This window comes from Phoca vitulina, unplaced genomic scaffold, assembly GCF_004348235.1.
Source record: "Phoca vitulina isolate PV1807 unplaced genomic scaffold, GSC_HSeal_1.0 scaffold6, whole genome shotgun sequence".
Lineage (NCBI taxonomy): Eukaryota > Metazoa > Chordata > Mammalia > Carnivora > Phocidae > Phoca > Phoca vitulina.
In genome coordinates, this window is record NW_022589709.1 from 2379232 (window position 1) to 2398352 (window position 19121).

The 19121-nt window shown below is 41.0% G+C and overlaps 1 protein-coding gene across 5 annotated transcripts in view; it reads left to right on the plus strand.

The window, feature by feature from the left end:
- The window catches only part of SGCD (sarcoglycan delta), a 938618-nt gene that overhangs the window by 576417 nt on the left and 343080 nt on the right, over nt 1–19121 (plus strand). The gene's annotated exons all lie outside the window — the stretch shown is intronic.

Sequence of the window (19121 nt, forward strand, 5' to 3'; positions counted from 1 at the left end):
GCGTGAAAATTGTAATGCAGAAAAAATGAAAGACAGAAGTTCATTCTGTTCCACGATCAGCGCTGGGATATGGCCTACAATGTCCTATTTGCTTTGCAGCCTACTGTGTTTTGTACCTTTATAAGAATGAAAATCTTCAAGGATGATTTTAATCATTGTAACTGCTGCAAAATGTTGTGAACCAAGCTCGTTACAAATTTATACAGTTTATTGGCCATATTTGCTTCGATTCAATCAGTATTTCTTAAGCACACTATTTGTGCTGGACACCATGCTTTATTTAGACAGTGAAGATTATAAAATCCTGGATTTTAATAGATCATAATTTACTAGGAAGTAAAAAAAAAAGTGTGATATTAATCTGTACCCAAAATGACACATATTTTAAAGAAGCATCGAAGAAGAAATCAGCTAAAGCTAGAAGTCACTGGAAGGCTTCTTGAGTCTTAAAGGATGGGTAAGTCCTTTTGAGTCATGTTTAAAGCAGAGAAAGCACCATGACTGTAGCCTGGATGCAGTGTGTTAAATTTGGTTGGGAAGCCTCAGACACTAGGGTTCCAAAATTGAGAGCTCAGGCCCCTGGAGAGAAAAGATGGGGTAGGGTAGGAGAAGAGTGGAAGCTGACACTAATAAAGTCAAATCGAATGCAAATCATAGACACTCTCAAGAGGTCAAACTGAGAAACTTGAGCTCTAATTATAAACAAATGGCTGTGCAGTGTTAGCCTATGATTTGGATAATATCCGTGATTTTTGCCACTTATTGTTTTCATATACTCAAAATTCCTTTTTAATGATTGTAGAATTGAGAACAATAAAGAATGTCAGCAAGCTCCCTGGAAATATTTTTCTCTTCATACATCACACATAGCTGCTCACACATGGAATTTTAAGTCTTATAGGTCATGGGGCTGTTATTTAGTTCCATTACTCAGAACTCCAAATAGCTCTCAAAATCAGAAGTTATGACTAGATCTTGGAGTTCTGTTCACTCTCACTGAGGCATGAAGCAATTGTAGGGGAGAAGTTGCGAATCCCAAAGGGTATGTTACCACAGAGAACTTGCAGATCAGTCCTTCCACAGCAGGCGGAGTTAGACTATAGGAAAAAAAAACAGTAAATAGGAGGTTTCAGGTCATTGGAGTTGCCCGAGAGTCATTAGTTAGGGTTTCTAAGCTCGGAGTGGCTTTGTAAATACTTTTGTCTAGAACTGCACTGTCTAAAATGAAATAACATTAACAATTCAGTTCGTCAGTCACACTAGTCACATCACAAATATTCCACAGCTACTCTCATCAGCAGACCGCAAAGAAAACATTTCCATCATTGCAGGGAGTTCTCTGTTATAAAACAGGTCTAGAACCTACTAACCTACCTTTCAGATAGCTCTTGGTGGGTATGCTCAGACCTTTGAACAAAAAAGTTTTTCATTTCTCTCCATACAAAGTTTTTGTGTTTTCTTTCTGTGTCCTAGACAATTTTTAGGACCTGGAGCCATAGGATTAAGGTAGAAAAACAAAAAGCAAACAAAACTCTATTTATCAGAAGGAGGAGAAGAAAGTTTCTCATAATCTCATGAACAGATGGCCCAAAATAACTGGTTCTAATGGCTTTGTTCCTTTGCCACACACCTGTTCTCTGTCTCCTCTCTTCCTTTCAATACTCCTCGCTGGGAAGGTAGTGAGACGGTGAGAGATTTTTCATCTTGCCTGTGAGGAGCAAGGTGGTCCTTTGTTGGGCACATAGTTCTATTGAAGGGGGAGGGTCAGGGACCATTTCTGAGCCTTATTCTCTCAATCTGTAAAAATACGCAGTTTGGACAAGATGAAATACAAGGTCATCCCTCTAGAACTTAAATAGTTTCTATGTCTAATTACTGGGTCCTCCCATATTCTTTGACTCAGAATGAGAGAGATTGAATCCTTTTTTCCTCTAGAAGTAAGTGTGTGTTTGCTCATGCTATATTTAGATAAAAATCCAAGATGCTATATGCCAGGAAATATATCTCATGTGCCATTTAAAAATGTTAAAATCTTAATCCATTCAATTATTTAATGAGTAATTGGTCTCAATACCTATTATTACCCAACAAACTACCCCAAAACCTAATGGCTTCATGTAACAGCAATAATTAATTTTGTTCAGGAATCTCCAGTTTGAGTGGAACTCATCTGCTCATTGATATCTAGCACCTGAGTTGGGAAGACTCAGGCGGGGTTGGTTCAACAGCTAAGGCTGGAATCATCTAGAGGCATGTTTACTTACATGTATGGGCACATATTGGTAATGGGACCTCAGCAAGCCAGACAATCTACACATGGCCCACCATGTTGGCTAATTTGGGCTTCTTATCCATATGGCAGCTGGGTTCCAGAACGTGTGTTTCACTTACACAAGGTGGGAATGCATAATCCTGTTATACTAGACTCAGAAGTCAGGCAGCATCACTTGTGATTTAGTTTGTTGGTGAAGACAGGTACAAAATCCTCCTAGATTCAAGGAAAGGGCACATGGACTCAACCTCTACATGAGGGAGTTGAAGGTTCTAGAAAAGCATGTAGGATAGGAGATTGTAGTGGGTTGAATTGTGGCTTCCAAAAAGATACATCCTTGGCTTAATCCCTGGAACCTGTGAATGTTACCATATGTGGCCTTATCTAAATTAAGGATCTTTATATGAGGCAATCATCCTGGATTACCTAATTGGGCCCTAAATCCAATGATCAGTATCCATATAAGAGTCAGGCAGAGTACTATTTGACAGAGAGAAGAGAGCAGGCAGTATGACCGCAGAGGCAGAGAGAGGGATGATGCTACCACATGGAGTGTCAGGTAGCTTCTAGAAGATGAAAAAGTCAAAGAATGGACTCTCCCATAGAGCTTCCAGAGGAAGGGCAGCCCTACTGACACACCTTGATTTCAGACTTCTAGCTTCTGGAACTGTGAGAGAATAATTTTTTTTAAGCCATCAGTTTTATGGTAATTTGCTATGACAGTCACAGGAAACCAGTACAGAGATGGTGTAGAAGGCCCTCTTTGGAAAGTAGTCTGCCGCAACCATATCAACAACACCTGCTAATAGCCATGCAAACGCTATGCCTTATATTGAGCACAGTGGGAAGTGCCTGCCTGTGTTACCTCTTTCTTTTCTTACCACAACCCTCTGAGGAGGTACTGTTATCTCCCCTTTAATGAGGAAACGAAAGCACAGACTGCCGGTTTAACCTGCCCAGCTTCGTTAGCTGCTAAGTAGCAGGGGCAGTATATAGATCCTGGTGTGTCTAACTTCAAAGTTTTGGCTTTCAGCTTTTTTTTTTTTTAATTTAATTTTATTTTATTCTGTTATGTTAGTCACCATACAATACATCATTAGTTTTTGATGTAGTGTTCCATGATTCATTGCTTGCTTATAACACCCAGTGCTCCATGCAGTACGTACCCTCCTTAATACCCATCACTGGGCCAACCCATCTCCCCACCCTCCTCCCCTCTAAAACCCTCAGTTTGTTTCTCAGAGTCCGTAGTCTCTCATGGTTCATCTCCCCCTCTGATTTCCCCCCCTTCATTTTTCCCTTCCTTCTCCTAATGTCCTCCATGCTATTCTTTATGTTCCATAAATAAGTGAAACCATATGATAATTGACTTTCTCTGCTTCACTTATTTCACTTAGCATAATCTCCTCCAGTCCCATCCATGTTGATGTTAAAGTTGGGTATTCATCCTTTCTGATGGCTGAGTAATATTCCCTTGTATATACGGACCACATCTTCTTTATCCATTCATCTGTTGAAGGGCATCTCGGCTCTTTCCACAGTTTGGCTATTGCAGACATTGCTGCTATGAACATTGGGGTGCATGTGGCCCTTCTTTTCACTACATCTGTGTCTTTGGGGTAAATACCCAGTAGTGCAATTGCTGGGTCATAGGGTAGCTCAATTTTTAGTTTTTTGAGGCACCTCCACACTGTTTTCCAAAGTGGCTGTACCAACTTGCATCCCCACCAACAGTGTAAGAGGGTTCCCCTTTCTCCACAACTTCTCCAACATTAGTTGTTTCTTGCCTTGTCAATTTTTGCCATTCTGACTGGTGTAAGGTGGTATCTCAATGTGGTTTTGATTTGAATTTCCCTGATGGCTATTGATGATGATTATTTTTTCATGTGTCTGTTAGCCATTTGTATGTCTACTTTTGAGAAGTGTTTGTTCACGTCTTCTGCCCATTTTTTGACTTGATTATTTGTTTTTTTTGGGCGTTGAGTTTGAGAAGTTCTTTAGATCTTAGAAATCAGACCTTTGTAGTGTCATTTGCAAGTATCTTCACCTTTCTTTAGAGATGTTTATTGTAAAAAAAAAAAAAATACATGTGTCATTAGCTAGTAATGTATTTAGTTTTTTTTTAATTTCTTTTATTATGTTATGTTAGTCACCATAGAATACATCATTAGTTTTTGATGTAGTGATCCATGATTCATTGTTTTCGTATAACACCCAAATGGATTTAGTTGTATAATGTCCAATGGCCATGATGGTTAGTGTGTAGCTAAAAGCAATGAGGAATAGACATTTTGAAACTGCTTCAGCAGGGGAGGCTGGGTGGCTCTGTCTGTTAAGAGTCCAACTCTTGATTTTGGCTCAGGTCATGATCTCAGGGTTGTGAGATCGAACCCCATGTCAGGCTGCATGCTGAACGTGGAGTCTGCTTAAGATTCTCTCTCTCCCCCTCTGCCCCCCGTCAACTCACTCTCTCTCTCTCTCTCAAAAAAAAAAAAAAAAAAAAATACTTCAGTACTGGTTCAGCCATTGACTACTCAAGAAATTTTATCCTTGGGCTCCAGGAGGGCATGTACTGCATGGAGCACTGGGTGTTATACGCAAACAATGAATCATGGAACACTACATCAAAAACTAATGATGTACTGTATGGTGACTAATATAATAAAAAATTATTTTAAAAAAATTATTCTCATGAGTATTTTAAGGAGTTACACTAACTACATAACTGGTTCTTGTGTTCTAAGAATCATGGTTTGTTTGCTTTTTGAGTTACTTTTTTGCCTTCACTAAGCCACATGTAAATAATCTAACCACTTGTTGCTTTGATAAATTAGGAGTTAAAGACTAGAAAGAAATTCCTTAGTAGGAGCATAGCCCTTCTATTTCACAGAGAAACCTTCTAGCTGAAATGCTTATGTAAAGAAAATTATGCATTTTGACCAGATTTTAATTATCAGCCAGATTTATTAAATGAAGGAGTCTTTAGCATCTCTTAAAACTTAACTTTTCTAATAGTAGGTACTCTGTGTTTATTGCTTTTTAAATTTTTTAAATTTTATTTATTTTTTAATTTTTTATTTATTCGTTTGAGAGAGAGACAAACGGAGAGCACAAGCAGGGGCATCAGCCAAGGGAGAGGGAGAAGCAGACTCCTCGCTGAGCAGGGAGCCTGATGCAGGGCTCAATCCCAGGACCCTGGGATCATGACTTGAGCTGAAGGCAGACACTTAACAGACAGAGACACCCAGACATTCCATATTGCATTTTTTTAAAGATTTATTTATTTTAGAGAGAGCATGCATGAGAGGTGGGGGGGGCCAGAGGGAGAACCCAATGTGGGGCTCGATTCCAGGACCACGGGCTCGATCCCAGGACCCTGAGATCATGACCTGAGCCAAAGTCTAGAATCAAACACTTAACCTACTGAGCACCCAGGCACTTCTTTGTGTTTACTGTTAAAGAATGAGTTAGTGAGTGGAATTTGGGAGTTTAAGCCGTTTTTACTGTAAAATAATATGGTAGGATGTGAGTCATTGAATACCCGCTTAGCAAGTGCCTGCTATGACCAGACACTGTGATGGAGCCTCTGGTGTGTGATTGCCTTCTCAAAAAACTAACAGTGAAAAGATCCATGATATCATTATCTTTACCATGTTGGCATAGTCATCATTTTATTTCAACAGGCATTTTTAGGTGCCTACTATACTCCAAAGGACACAATAATGGAAAACAGCTCCATTCTACCCCCATAATATCCTTACTCTTGTAAAAGTTCTTTGCACATTAGGAAGCCTGTTCACATCTGTTGTGTTATGTGATTCTTTACAAATGGGAGAGACATAGCAGGGATAATTTAATTTTACCCTTTCGATTGAAGGGGCCGCTGAGGCTCGGAGATCTGTTTAAGGTCTCGTGTCTAGTAAGTACTATAGTCAGCCTCCCAACTTGAGAATACATAAGAATGAACAATGAGCAGTAGAACTCGACCACAGTTGCCTTTTCCAGATTGAGGCAAGTCATGGAGCCATTGTTTATAGGATATATGGAAAAAGACTCCGCACATTCTTGTTCCTTAGCTGACCATTAAATTTGGGTTGGTCAATATCAGGAAGTACAAGACTGTAGTCAGCCATGTTAAGTAAGCATATTTTCTCTCTCAGGCAAATCTCTTAATTCCAAGGTAAGAGGGGGGAAGTGTGTCCCTAAAACCCAAAGATAGAGGAAAATGATCATTTGGGTCACTTCGTCACTCACTGGGTTAAACTAGCTTCATGCCACACATAGTTGGTTGCTGTCTTAGAAATGAATGCTTTACAGTTCACATAAGGAATTTCAGGTATTCTCAATTGAAACCTGAATTGCAGTTTGGCAAGGAGGATTTCATGAGAGCGGGGATAATTTGTGTCTTGTTTATTCACTGGTGGAGCGCCCTGTGCTTCTGACTTTTGTGGTTTTCTTTGAAAAAATAGTTTCCTGGTCTCAATTAGGTGAATGGCTCCTATTTAAAATCCTCAGCTCTTGAAATCTCTTGTTAATCTAGTTACTATCTGGTTATAGCCTAATGAGTGAATAACAGTCAGGTACTCAATACGTGTTTGTTGATGTCTTCCTGTTGTCTGAGCACTGTACTAGGTGCTGGAGGTACAGGCGAGCAAAAGTAAATGCAGTTCCTTCCTCAAGAAGCTTGCAGTCCAGTGGGGGAGACAAAGTAATCACATGATCAAACAAATAAATGTAAACATGCCACTGTGATAAGTGGAGGCGGTAAGAATGCATGAAGGGGTGATTTGGCATAATCAAAGAGAGGATTTTCAAGACGAGATGATTGCATAGATGCCAAAGGTGAAAGTGAACAAAGGAAGACAAAGGAAAAAGAGATGATGGCAGTCTAGTAATGTTGTATGTGGATCCCTAGAAAATCTGAGAACCATAGTTCCGTTTGGGAGAAATGCTGAATGGTGATAGGGATTGGGGTGGTGAGGTAGGTGGGAGAGGCTGGTGGAAGGTGCCTTTCCCTTGTCATGGTATTTTATTGAACATTTCACAAGGAGAATGAGCTTATGTAATATTTGAGGGGTTCAAAATGTAAAAATAAATGAGCTAAAAGGAAAAAGAGAAAAAAAGTCATAATTAGGGAAGAAAGATGTAGAATGATACTTGCTTTCTTTAAAGACCATTTAGCTTCATCAGGGCTGAATTAGGGACCTCACCTGTGAGGGTGAATACAGACTGTGATTACCCACACTTAATACAAATACCTTCTGCATTAGAAAAAGGAAGCTTGTTTACAATAGGGCTTTGCTTTCTCATTGGCACAAAACAGTATTTGGCCACTCACAAGTGCATTGACTGCAAGATTGCCAAATGGATTATTGTCGTGAGTAGGATGGTATGTATTGAGATTATTGTTCTTATTTGTGCCAGGCATGGTACTGAGCACTTAATTATCCCCTTTTCCCAGATGAGGAAGTTAAGGCTTCAAAGAGAGGTCAAGTCACTTTCACATGGTTGCAGTAAGTGACAGACCTGGAACACGAAGCCAATGTGAACCCAGAACTCCTAATAACTATGCCATACATCCTCCCATGATACCCTGTAGGCTGAGAGATCACAGTCTTTGTTCCTCAGAGCTCCCAGTCTCCATGCTTGGACCATTCCAATAACGTCACAAAGAATCAACAGCAAGGGTACATGAAGAATGCTGATAGTCTGCAATATCCCGAAGATGAACTGATTTCTAGAACCTTCTAAATGTTTGCACATTAGGATGAATACTTCTTATTCTCAACTGATGGTATGCCTCCCACACAGTTTTTTAAGAAATTGTCTTCTCTTTCTGTTTTCTAATGGACTTTATTGATTCTTTTCTCTCATATTGGACAAATCACTTATTGAACTTGGGTTAAGAGGCCTCACAACCAGCAGACTTAATTACATTGGAAAAAATCCTCTTACTCCAGACCTACCCAACTTCTTGGCTCATTTTCCATCACACTCTCATTGTCCAGAGTTGTTCTGAAGCCATGGTGCCCACTGATGCTTTAGAAAGATCCTGATGTGTGAAAAAATGTAGTGTTAGAGGCAGTGTGGTTTAATGCGTTTAGAGAAATCAAACTCAGGATCAAACCTCAGCTCTGCTACTGATGAGCCAGGTGATATTAGCAAGGTAGCTTAACTTCTCTGAGCCTCGATTTACTCATTTATAGTAATGGGATTCATAATACTTGCTTTGCGGAGTTCTGATGAAGATTTAAACAGAAGGTAGATCTGGGTAGACACCAGTAAATGCTTGCCATTATTAATGTCAACTTGACCACTTGGAAAATTGCCTCGCAAAGAGAAGATTTGGTTGCTAAAATTTAGTGGAGAGTCGTAAGCTCACTTTTAAAGGAATGACTAATGGCGTCTTAAAAGCATGTTTAACTTGGGTGTGGCTGAAAATCATCATTGCTGTAAGAGTTACAGCCACTGCACTATTTTATATGTACACATTATTGCTGATTCAACTTAGAACTGCCTGAAACACAGGAAACTATAGCCTTTCTAATGGATGAGATAGCCTATAAAGGAGCAAGCTACTAAATAAAGTAATTGTGCATCATGAGATGTCCCCTGAACAAAATAAAGAGATGCAGCATGTGCTGGAGACACAGGTGAGCATAGGTCTCTCTGAAGAGGTGGATTTTAGTAGAAGCCTGAAGAATGAGATTGAGGCAGCTGTGGAAAGGGCTGAGGGAGGTTGCAGGCAGAGGGAGAGGGAAGAGCAAAGGCCCTGGTCGGGAAAGGCGTGGCCTACACAGTGTCCGTGTGGTGGCAAGAAGGAGTTGTCATTCAGTCTCCGCTGTTGGAAGGCAAGCTCCGGGTAGGAGACAGAGAAGGTACAATACACTTGTGACACGGGTCCCTGTTCTGCACCGTGTCATTCATGAGAGGCCAGTTGACCTTCAGTGACACCTTCCTGATTGGTACGATGTGATGCTTACATAAGTCAGCTTGAAAGTCCCACCCTCTTGGAAGCCCTCTGCCTGTCACTGGTCTATTCAAAGCCAATATCCGTGTCTGTCAATGAAGATGGATTGTCCAAATGCCCTAGAAATCGCGGTGATAGCGTGATGGCTGCTGACCTTGTAGCTAGTCTTGGAGATGGCGCCATTTTAGAAAATCATTCAATAATGGACACACTGGGGGATGATATATGAATATACACGCCGTCTGGTTTTTCTCAGAGTCCACAGCAACCTTAAAGTATTGTAAATGGGCTCCACTATCTAGTCAGGGAATTACAGCAATCTATTAATTGCTATTTTTGATTATTTGCATTTAATTAAGGAGTACTCTTGAGAGAATGAGGGACAGTGTAACCTCAAAATATGGCTTTGCATCTTGGATAATTGACTATAATTTCTGTTTTTATAGCTTTTCTAAATTGTTTATTTCTCCAGATGTTTCCTAAAACTATGATTTTACCTCTTTCCTTTCAATGGGTGAGCAGTGGTTTCCCATAAAAGCTTATATGGTTTTGTTTTCTGAACTAAATTAAAGCTTAATTAGCCAAAAATCCAGATCTGTGATGTGTTTATACAATTTATACAAGGATAATTAATTTCAGTTAATTGCATAAGTAGCTTTTCCATGCAAACATGCAAACCTTTTCTCTGCTGACCTCTAAACGTCAGATTTCAGGTTATCTACATTTCAACTCCCCGCCCCCCCCGGCCCTGTAATACTAAATCAACTTGTATAATTCTCAAAGTATTACTCTTTCCTTTGATTTATGGCTTTTATCACAGGAGTCAGTGATTACCTCTACAACCCGTGTTTCATGTTTTAGAAATGCAATGAAAAAAGTGTGCTAGAATAGCGTGGCTTTTGTTTTGATGAAAGCCAAAAAGAAAAATTAGAAATATGATTTTGATATGTTCTCTGAAGCCCACTACCTCTCATTAAGTTACCTAGGCTTTTTTAGTCTATTTGAATGACAGTTCAAATTACATTGATCAGCTAACTGTCAAAAAGAATAGCTATTATTTTTAAAATCTCCTGATATTTCCAGGATTTGTCTTCCTGAGAAGAATGATAACTTCACCATACACTGAGCCAGATTCTCTTGCTGCAGAAGCTATTCCCTTTGCAGAAGTCTTTAGAAAACCATATTTAATCCTCAGGAATTATTCTCTGAAAACAGGCCTTCTCACTTGATTGGCAATTAAACTTTCTTATTAGTTCCCTTATCATTTCCCTAACAAGTCGTGCATATAAATCGAGGGTGGTGAAATTCTCCCTTTATTCTCTCTTCCTTGTTCATTTTCTGGAAGGGGTGGGTGCTATTTTTGGAGCTCTTTCAGAAGACCTGAGGGGTTCTTTCCCAGGAGCATCAGGCAAAATTCACCACCTGTCTTACTGGCCTGAATGGTGTCACATGCTCGTCTCTGGACCAGTAACTGTGGCGTGGAATGTGATTATGATCATTGGCTTGGGCCAGAGTCACAAGTCCGGGGACTAGTATCCAGGGTGATTAGGCTGTGCAGGGAGGTATGGGAGCAGGAAGAAAATTAGGGTCATACTAAGTGAAGGGATGGAGATTATTGGGAAGGCAATCACAGGTGCATCTCACAGAGCTGAATGTACTGCATTTTAATGGAATTATAATGGCAGAAGCCTGGGGAACCTCTTGACTTTAGAGTGACTTTTGCTTCAAGATGGTCAGTGTATGTGCATTTTGAATGTGAAAAGTGCTCTTCCTTGCTAGATCTCTCTAAGGTTCATTAACAACCAGTATTATAGAACCAATTCAAAAGGAACATATTTTCAGTGCCTATCTTATTATTAGCTTCAGGGCTACATTTTTTTTAAATGCATAATGAAATCCATGGAATATTTAGAAAGAATGTGGCACTTTGTAAAATTGGCTTTGGGGGCTGTGCATGGCTTATAGGGGGAAGGAAAAACATCTGGCAGTTGCATGAATTGAAAAACCTTTGGTCCATCTCTAGGCTGCAGTTAGCCATAAGCAGTTGGAAAAAAAAAAAAGAGAGAGAGCAATCCAGTTCTTGACTTTCAGAGGATCTACAGAGGCTCAGTACCTTTTTAATCTTATACACAGACTATAGGAAGGTCATTTTCCCCTATGTGTATGAAGTCAGCCTCCCTACCTTTGTGGGGTTTTTGCTCATTTCAGAGAATAAGAAATGGGAACTGGCTATTGTTAGTGACAGGACAGTGCTTCAAGAATAATGAGAGTCACTCCTCCTTTCCCTAAGGACTGGGAAAGCAAAGGTACACAGGCATGGTAGCTTTTTCTAAGTAGCTATCATTATCATTTTCTCTCCAGAACCATGTAGAGTCTCATCATTATTAAAGTCAGGATACTTGAGTTATGGTCTGGGCTTTGTCACAAGCTCTGGGACCTTGGGCACACTCCTCGTCCCCTCTGGGCATCGTGGTACATGTTGATAAAACGGACAGTTTCAAAGGCATACAGAACCAAGTTACATCTCAGATTGCTTTTATCTTTAAAGTTGTAAACATCTGGAGTGGGGACATGTAAAACAGGGCCTTTTGGATTAAAAACAGCATCTTACTTAGTCTCTTTTAACCATCTACTAAAATGTAAAAGGTAAAACAGAGAATGAGGAATTACTCCATCATCAGAAGCTAGGAATGGCAATCAGTCTCTTACCAAACTCTTGGAGGGATCGTTGGGAACCTTCAAGGTTTATGAAACTGCATAAAAGGGCACAGTTAAATGTACTTGCCTGTCAGGCCATTGGAAAGACAGAATTCCTCCCCTCACCAGAAAAGAGATGCTTTACCTTTGGACCCATGTCTGTGCCTTGGATGCAAAAGCCAGTATGGGCGGAAAATGAGAAGACCAACATGTCTCCCTCTGTTCCTTGTGGGTGCTGTTTAGGAGTCAGTGTACTTTTCAGTTATCTTCCCCCTCGGGGAGTAAACAGCCACATGCATATATATACATACGTATGCGTATTTAATATATGAAAATATATACACACGTGCACAAATACCTATACATATGTGCACACGTATTTGCACACACAAATATATATATATACATACACATACACAAACTAGTGAGCAGCTACAGTCCCAAAATAACAAGAGCCAAAAATAGGATAGAGCCAAGACTATGTCTTGGGAGGTGCAGTTTCCAGGTATAAAGCTCCTTAAGCAAGAGAAGGTGTAGGGACACACGAGTAGGCATGTCAACTGGAAAATGTCCTTCATGACTTGCATGTTCAGAGTTGTGAGAGATGAGCACCTTCCCAACCCCCGGAGGAACAGCTGAGCAGCTGTGTGAGAAGGGCATTCAGAAGCCCATGGGGATGGTGGGTGTCTACACCACGTCTACACCGCTCTTTCCTCTTGGTGTCAGTACAGGCAATCCAGAACTGTGGCGAAAACTATAGAATAAGGACCAGAAGCAGCATCTTGAAGATGTGGAGAAAAAACACACTTCTAAAAATGATTTACTTTACAAACCGGAGGAAAGGTTTAGAAAACTGAGGGGCGGGAAGTGGTGCAACAGGGAAAGGTCATTGTGATTTCTCCTCAGCAGAAGAATGGAAATCCATAAAGATGGGTCAGGCAGACAGAAAGGTCAGAGAATTGAAGGAAATGACAGGAAACATCGTAAGGGAACTGAAAAGGCAGTAGCAGAATTAAAACCCACTTTAGAATCACTGCAAAATTCATACTGAGGAAAAAGTAAATCAGCTATGTGAAGAATAAAGTTGAGATGCTTTCCCAGAAATGAATAAGGAAGCAAAGTGAGAAAGCAGAAGAAAATTAAGATGATTACTATGGTGGATAGAGACTGAGTTACAGAAATTGCTCCAAATTCTTAGATTCCTGAGGAAAAGTAGAGCGCAGACTAACACTTCAAAGACACAATCGAACAACATTTTTCTGAGCTGGATTTATTGAAAGATTTCATTGAGAGCCATACAAAATAAGTGAAAAGACAACTGCACCCAGGCAAAATATATGTTTCCAATGGAAAAACAGAAAAATCTTGTAAAAGAATAGAAGTTGTGCTGACCAAAGAATTCTCCTTTAGAGTACTGCAGAAAGGAGTGGATGGGAAAAATGAATCCCGTGAATGTTACAGTCAGAGAAGTTGTCTACCTCCTGATGGGAAAATGAAAACGCTTTCTCACATGTGCAAAGCCCCACAAGACATACCTTCCCTTCCCTCTTTGCTCCAGCCAGGTGAAAACTTACGCAAATTAACCCCAATGAGAGGGGTCGTGATATAAAATGGCTGCTGGGTAAGCTTTGGAACCACTTACATATGAAAGATTTCTAAACACTTGCTGGAAATTATAAAGTGCAATTATAAACAGATAAAAAGAGATGCAGTATGTTAAATAATCTCAAAACCAATATCCAAGATGCCAGATTACATCCACAAAGACCAAAAAAGGGGTAAACTAGGGGTGCGGGGACAGAGGCATGAAGATGTAAATTTGTGCAAAATTCTGTGTATTATATACAAGCAATAAAAAACTACCATTTCTGTTTTTACTTTGATAGTAAATGAAACCAAAGTGAACAAAAGAATGTTTAAAAAAAAAAAAAGTAAACATTGGGGTGCCTGGATGGCTCAGTTGTTGAGCATCCAACTCGATTTCAGCTCAGGTCATGATCTCAGGATCGTGGGACTGAGCCCCACGTGGGGTTCTGTGCTCAGTGAGGAGTCTGCTTGGGATTCTCTCTCTGCCTCTCCCTCTGCTCCTTCCCCCACTTGTGCTCTCCCTCCCTCTCTCTCTCTTTCTCTGTCTCAAATAAGTGGATAAAATCTTAAAAAAGAAAAGAAAACCTTAAAAGTGTATTTCTTCTAAACCTGAGGTCAGGGGAGGGAGAAATTTTAACTCAGAAGCAACGGACGGCACTAAATGGACAGACAAGCATGAAGGGTATTCAGATTAATTTAAAAGACTCATTCTAACTATTTGTTAATGCTAACAGGGAAACCATCCTGTAGCTTCATGGCATATGTGAACATGCAAAAAATATCCTTTAGTCTTAGATCTTTGGCAAGGACACTTAGACATCCCCCCGCCACTCCTTCATACAATATGCTAGGTTCCCACTGGACTGTGAGAACTACAACCAAGCAGGGACTTGGGGGCAGGTGTGCCCAGGATGGAGCCACTCTGGCATCGGGGTCTGGTGTTTTCCGCTTGGCTATGGCTGCTGTCGTAAGCCAGATGGTTCCTGGTGGTGCCTGTGTCAGCTTGGTGACGCAGCGTGAGCATTGTGCCAGTCATAAGTAGTGTAACTTACTTAGAAATGCTGTGGAATCTTTACCCGTATGCAAAACCAGTGTTTGTAGTTCTTTGGCACTTTAAACACTTTTTTTTTTTCCCTTAAATGAGGAGTTTCCCCAAAAGCCCTAAGACATGTTCCAGCTTTGACTGACAAGACCCTGGGGCTTCTCTTCAGTGTCTTCAGCATGTAGAGTCTGTACTGTATGCTTTAGCACGTGCTTAAATTTATTACTTTTTATCTTAAGGTTTGAAGTGTCTCTTCCAGGGAGAAGCTCTATACTAAATAGCAAGAAGATGAGCTTCTTTGTTATGGTAAATTTCTCATTTTTTTCAGGGCCTTTGTAACTTCATCTTTTAAATGGCAGCTAATACTTTATCTCCCTGAAGGCAGGGGGTAGACCAGATGATTCCCCGAGATGCCTTCCAGCTCTAAGATCTGTGTTTGTGGGGGCCTGTGTGTGTGAGAGAGGATTTAGATTTAACGAAAGAGGTTAAAGATTATTACTGTTTTCAGGACAAGCGCTATAAATTGATGATTTCTTTATCCACTCCAGGGCTTAGAACTGAGTCGTGAACATAGTTGGTACTCAATAGAGACCTGGCTTTATGGCGGTGTATTTGCTCACGGCAACTGAGGATACAGGAATAAGTTGAAGAGGAAATTGTGGGCTTTGGATCTGGAGTCATGAGACCCCCCCCCTTGGCTGCGCTGCATCTAATGTGGCCTAAGACAGTCCACTTAGGGTTCTCGGCTACATTTCTGCTTGTGAATGGAAAGGTTTGAATTTGATCAGGAGTTGTGGACCGCTAGGTGGCCCAACTGCCTAGCAGAGTGCGTTACTGGGCCTCCGGGGTGTTGACAATTGTCGTTAATAGGAAAAGCCTTTAGAGGAGGCACAGGTACCCTGCATTCTGCCAGGGCGCCCGCCGTTCCCTGTTACATGACACCAGTGCACGCTGCTCCTTGAAGCTTGCCGTGGTGGCCTTTACAGGCATTTGATAGTAACCTAAAAAAAAAAAAAAAAAAAAAAAAAGAGGGAGAAAGGAGGATCCGATTTTGTTTCTAACATTAGCTTCTCTGCTCTGCAGACTCGGGACGGTCGGTATGCAAAGGTTTTTTTTTTTTTTTTTTTTTTTTTAGTAGACTTTGGAGGTTAAAAACAATTTGACTAATTAGAATGGATTGATGTGGGAAAAAATGTCAACCTAGGAAGACACACCAGAGAAATTCCAAATGGGTTTGAAAATGGAAATAGAAAAGCTGAATCAGTCTATTTGTTTTCAGGTTCCTTCTCTTCACAGCCATTAGTTTGGCCTGAACAACACCAAAATGGTCCTAATGGCCCCAGTGACAAGAGCTATTTCAGGTTGTCTAACTTGGTTAAATTCTTTTCTGCTTTAAATTGTTAATGATTCAGCATTTCACGGCTAGAGTCAGGTGCTCTCGGAGGGCACCTTCCTTAAAGGTCACTCACTCTCCAGAAATCAACATCCAAGATTAAGATTGCAGATTCTGCTCAGTGACCTTGGGAGAATAATGATTTCTTAGATACAGGACTCAGAAGGCTCAGCTCTAGAGTGGGAGACCCCTGGTTGGTGTTGCCAGGAAAAGCAGAGAGGCTGGTGAAAAACCAGAGTGCCGGGAGGGGTGGGGACTGTGGGACTGAGCATCTCTCTCTCTGATAGAGGGAAGCGGGTTGCTACCAAAGAGGATGGAGAATTCCTTGTACACCAAACACAGTTAGGGGCTGCATGTGCCTTACCTCATTTCAACCTCACCAGAGGCCTAGGAAGTAAGTAAACACTGTTATCACAAGGTAACAGACAAGGAACCTGAGGCTTGCAGAGGTGAGGGAACCTAAGAGAGATTTGAGGGTTTGCACTTGTTTCATGAAGGGCATATAACTATTCTCTGCACACCAGTGCCTGATGAATGATTTATGCATTTTATTCATTTATCATGATGTTAAGGTGTCTGAAAATAAGCTTCCCATAAATGTTGACATGAGAACCCTTTTGTCACCTGCATAGGATTGTCAGTATGAAATCTACAAGGCTGAAACATCCACATTCCAAGAGTGAGTGCAGGTGGTTGCAGGATGTTTATTTATTCACTGAAATTTTTAGGAAGAAATCATCTCATGCCATTAATAGAAACAAACAAACAAACAAAGATGGGGAAGGGGAGATTTTGTGAGCCAATAGAAAAAGAGTGATGAGAAAGTGGAATACTAAAGTAGTCAGCAAAGTGATATGCAGTTAAAAGTAATTGGACTCTAGGGCACCTGGGTGGCTCAGTTGGTTGGGCAACTGCCTTTAGCTCGGGTCATGGTCTGGGAGTCCTGGGATTGAGTCCCGCATCAGGCCCTCTGCTCAGCGGGGTGTCTGCTTTTCCCTCGGACCCTCTCGTGCTCTCTCTCTCTTTCTCTCTCAAATAAATTTAAAAAAAAAAGTAATTGGACTCTAATTCCTGAGATTCTGTGGGAGGCCAGTAGAGGATTTATTGTATTTTTTTCCTGCTTGCAAACCAGCAAGTAGATGATTCATGTACTGGGGGGGGGGGGGGGGGGAGGGAATAATGATTGTTTTATGACATTTAGTTACCAGCTTAGCTTTCTATTTTTACCGTACCATAGTCCCTGAGCATGTTTTTCCCTTATTTAGGAAACCTGCAACTACAAATATGCTCAATTCAGTTTCTTACCTTTCTGCTAAATATAGAGAACAATGCCTTTATTACCATGCCTAGGGATTATTTTAAATAGGATTGAGAGCAATCCAAACAGCTGGTCCTCTGGTGTTTGCATCACGAAAAACCAAAAAAAGTTTTAAAAGATTTTATTTATTTATTTGAGGGAGAGAGAGTGTGCATGAGCAGAGGGGAGGGGCAGAGGGAGAAGCAGACTCCCCACTGGGCAGGGAGCCCAACATGGGGCTCCATCCCAGAACCCTGGAATCATGACCTGAGCCAAAGGCAGATGCTTAACTGACTGAGCCACCCAGGGGCCCCAAGTTTTTCTTTTTTCTAACTAATTCTGGGAAATGTTTATTTTGAGGAATAATATTTTTTATATAAATTGGGGGATAAAGTAATCTTTAACATTGTTTTATGCTGAGGCAAATCGGTTTTGGATTGATGTAGGGAACTCTGTCAGTTCCTCTCCTGATGCTTGCAAAAAATGAGTCATGGTAGAAGAGCGGAAGTCTAAGGCGCGGGTTGCACAAGGTAAGGTTCCTTCTTGGAAGCTGGAGAGAAGAGAGAGAGAGACCCAGTGTCAGGTGTGTGACCGCTGTGGAGTGGGGCTGTGTCATCAGGAAGTGGGGGGGGTAGGAGCCTGGAGTCAAAGTGCAAGCTTCCTCCTTGGCTCTCACAGACTTTCTCAAGAACCCAGGGTGTGCAGTGCTGACTTGGATTCAGCATTCTATCTCCCATAGCACTGGGGAAATTGATCTCCTTTTAAAGGTTCTTCCTGTTCCTTCTGGCCTTCCTCCTCCATTTTCATGGCCATGACTGTAATTCAGGCCCGCTTCATTTCATCTGCCCCTACTGGCTCCTGTGGGCCCAGCCTTGCCCAAAAAATTCTTAAATGCTACTTTTGTGTGTCACTCCCCCTCTGCAGAATGGTCATCAGTCCCCAAGTGACAGCTGTGTAAAGGAGGACATTCCTCTGCCTGACTTGGAGGGGTCTCTAATCACACTGCCCTTCTAGCTGTCCACTGGGCTTTTCAAATTCTCCAAGGGATGTTCCCCCATTTCCCTTCGGGTGACCTGATCACTGTCCCATGCATGGATGTGCTCTTCTAATCTCCATGCCTTTGAGCCTGATGCGTACAGCCTTTGACTTACATTTAATAAAAGATACAGGACACATACCGACTACACTAATCTGCCTTGCATATATTGAATTTTGCCTTTCATTGTTTCAAGTTATCATAGGATGACTGCCACTTCATTTCACCATTAGTGTGCCATCATAGCAAAATGCCCTGTGTTTTTCTTAATCTCTAAATAATTAGAAAATAAAGCAGTATTCATGATGAACAGCAGAGGTCTCAAGACAGTTGAGGCAAAGTTGGGCATTTTGAGTGTGTTGACAGCGGTGAAACTGTATTCTTTTCTGGACCCTCTTTGAACTTGAGCTAGCCGATTGTGTGAAATTCTAATGGAAAAGAGCAAAATTAAAGAACGTGCTGCCATTGGTCAATGTTATCACTGAAGATTATTCACAAGGTGTGGCATAATGGGCTTTATGTTTTGTAGTGTCTTTATGCTGTGTTAATCTGTTATTTGAGTGGCATAATTTACTTTGACACACCCTTTAAGAGATTGGTGATGCAGTAAGAGGAGATGGTCTATAGCCATCAACAATGGGTAGCTTTACTATTGTTCTCATCTGTAATAGCCAACTCTCTTCAGCTCATCAAGCCATTAGTCATGGCTCATTTGACTTACCTTCCCCAAGAAGTCGCCTTCAGTTGCTTTTAGATTTCCTCTTACCTCCTCCCTTTGGGCTGCCCAGAAATCATAGCAGTATTGATCATCACCATTCATATTTACT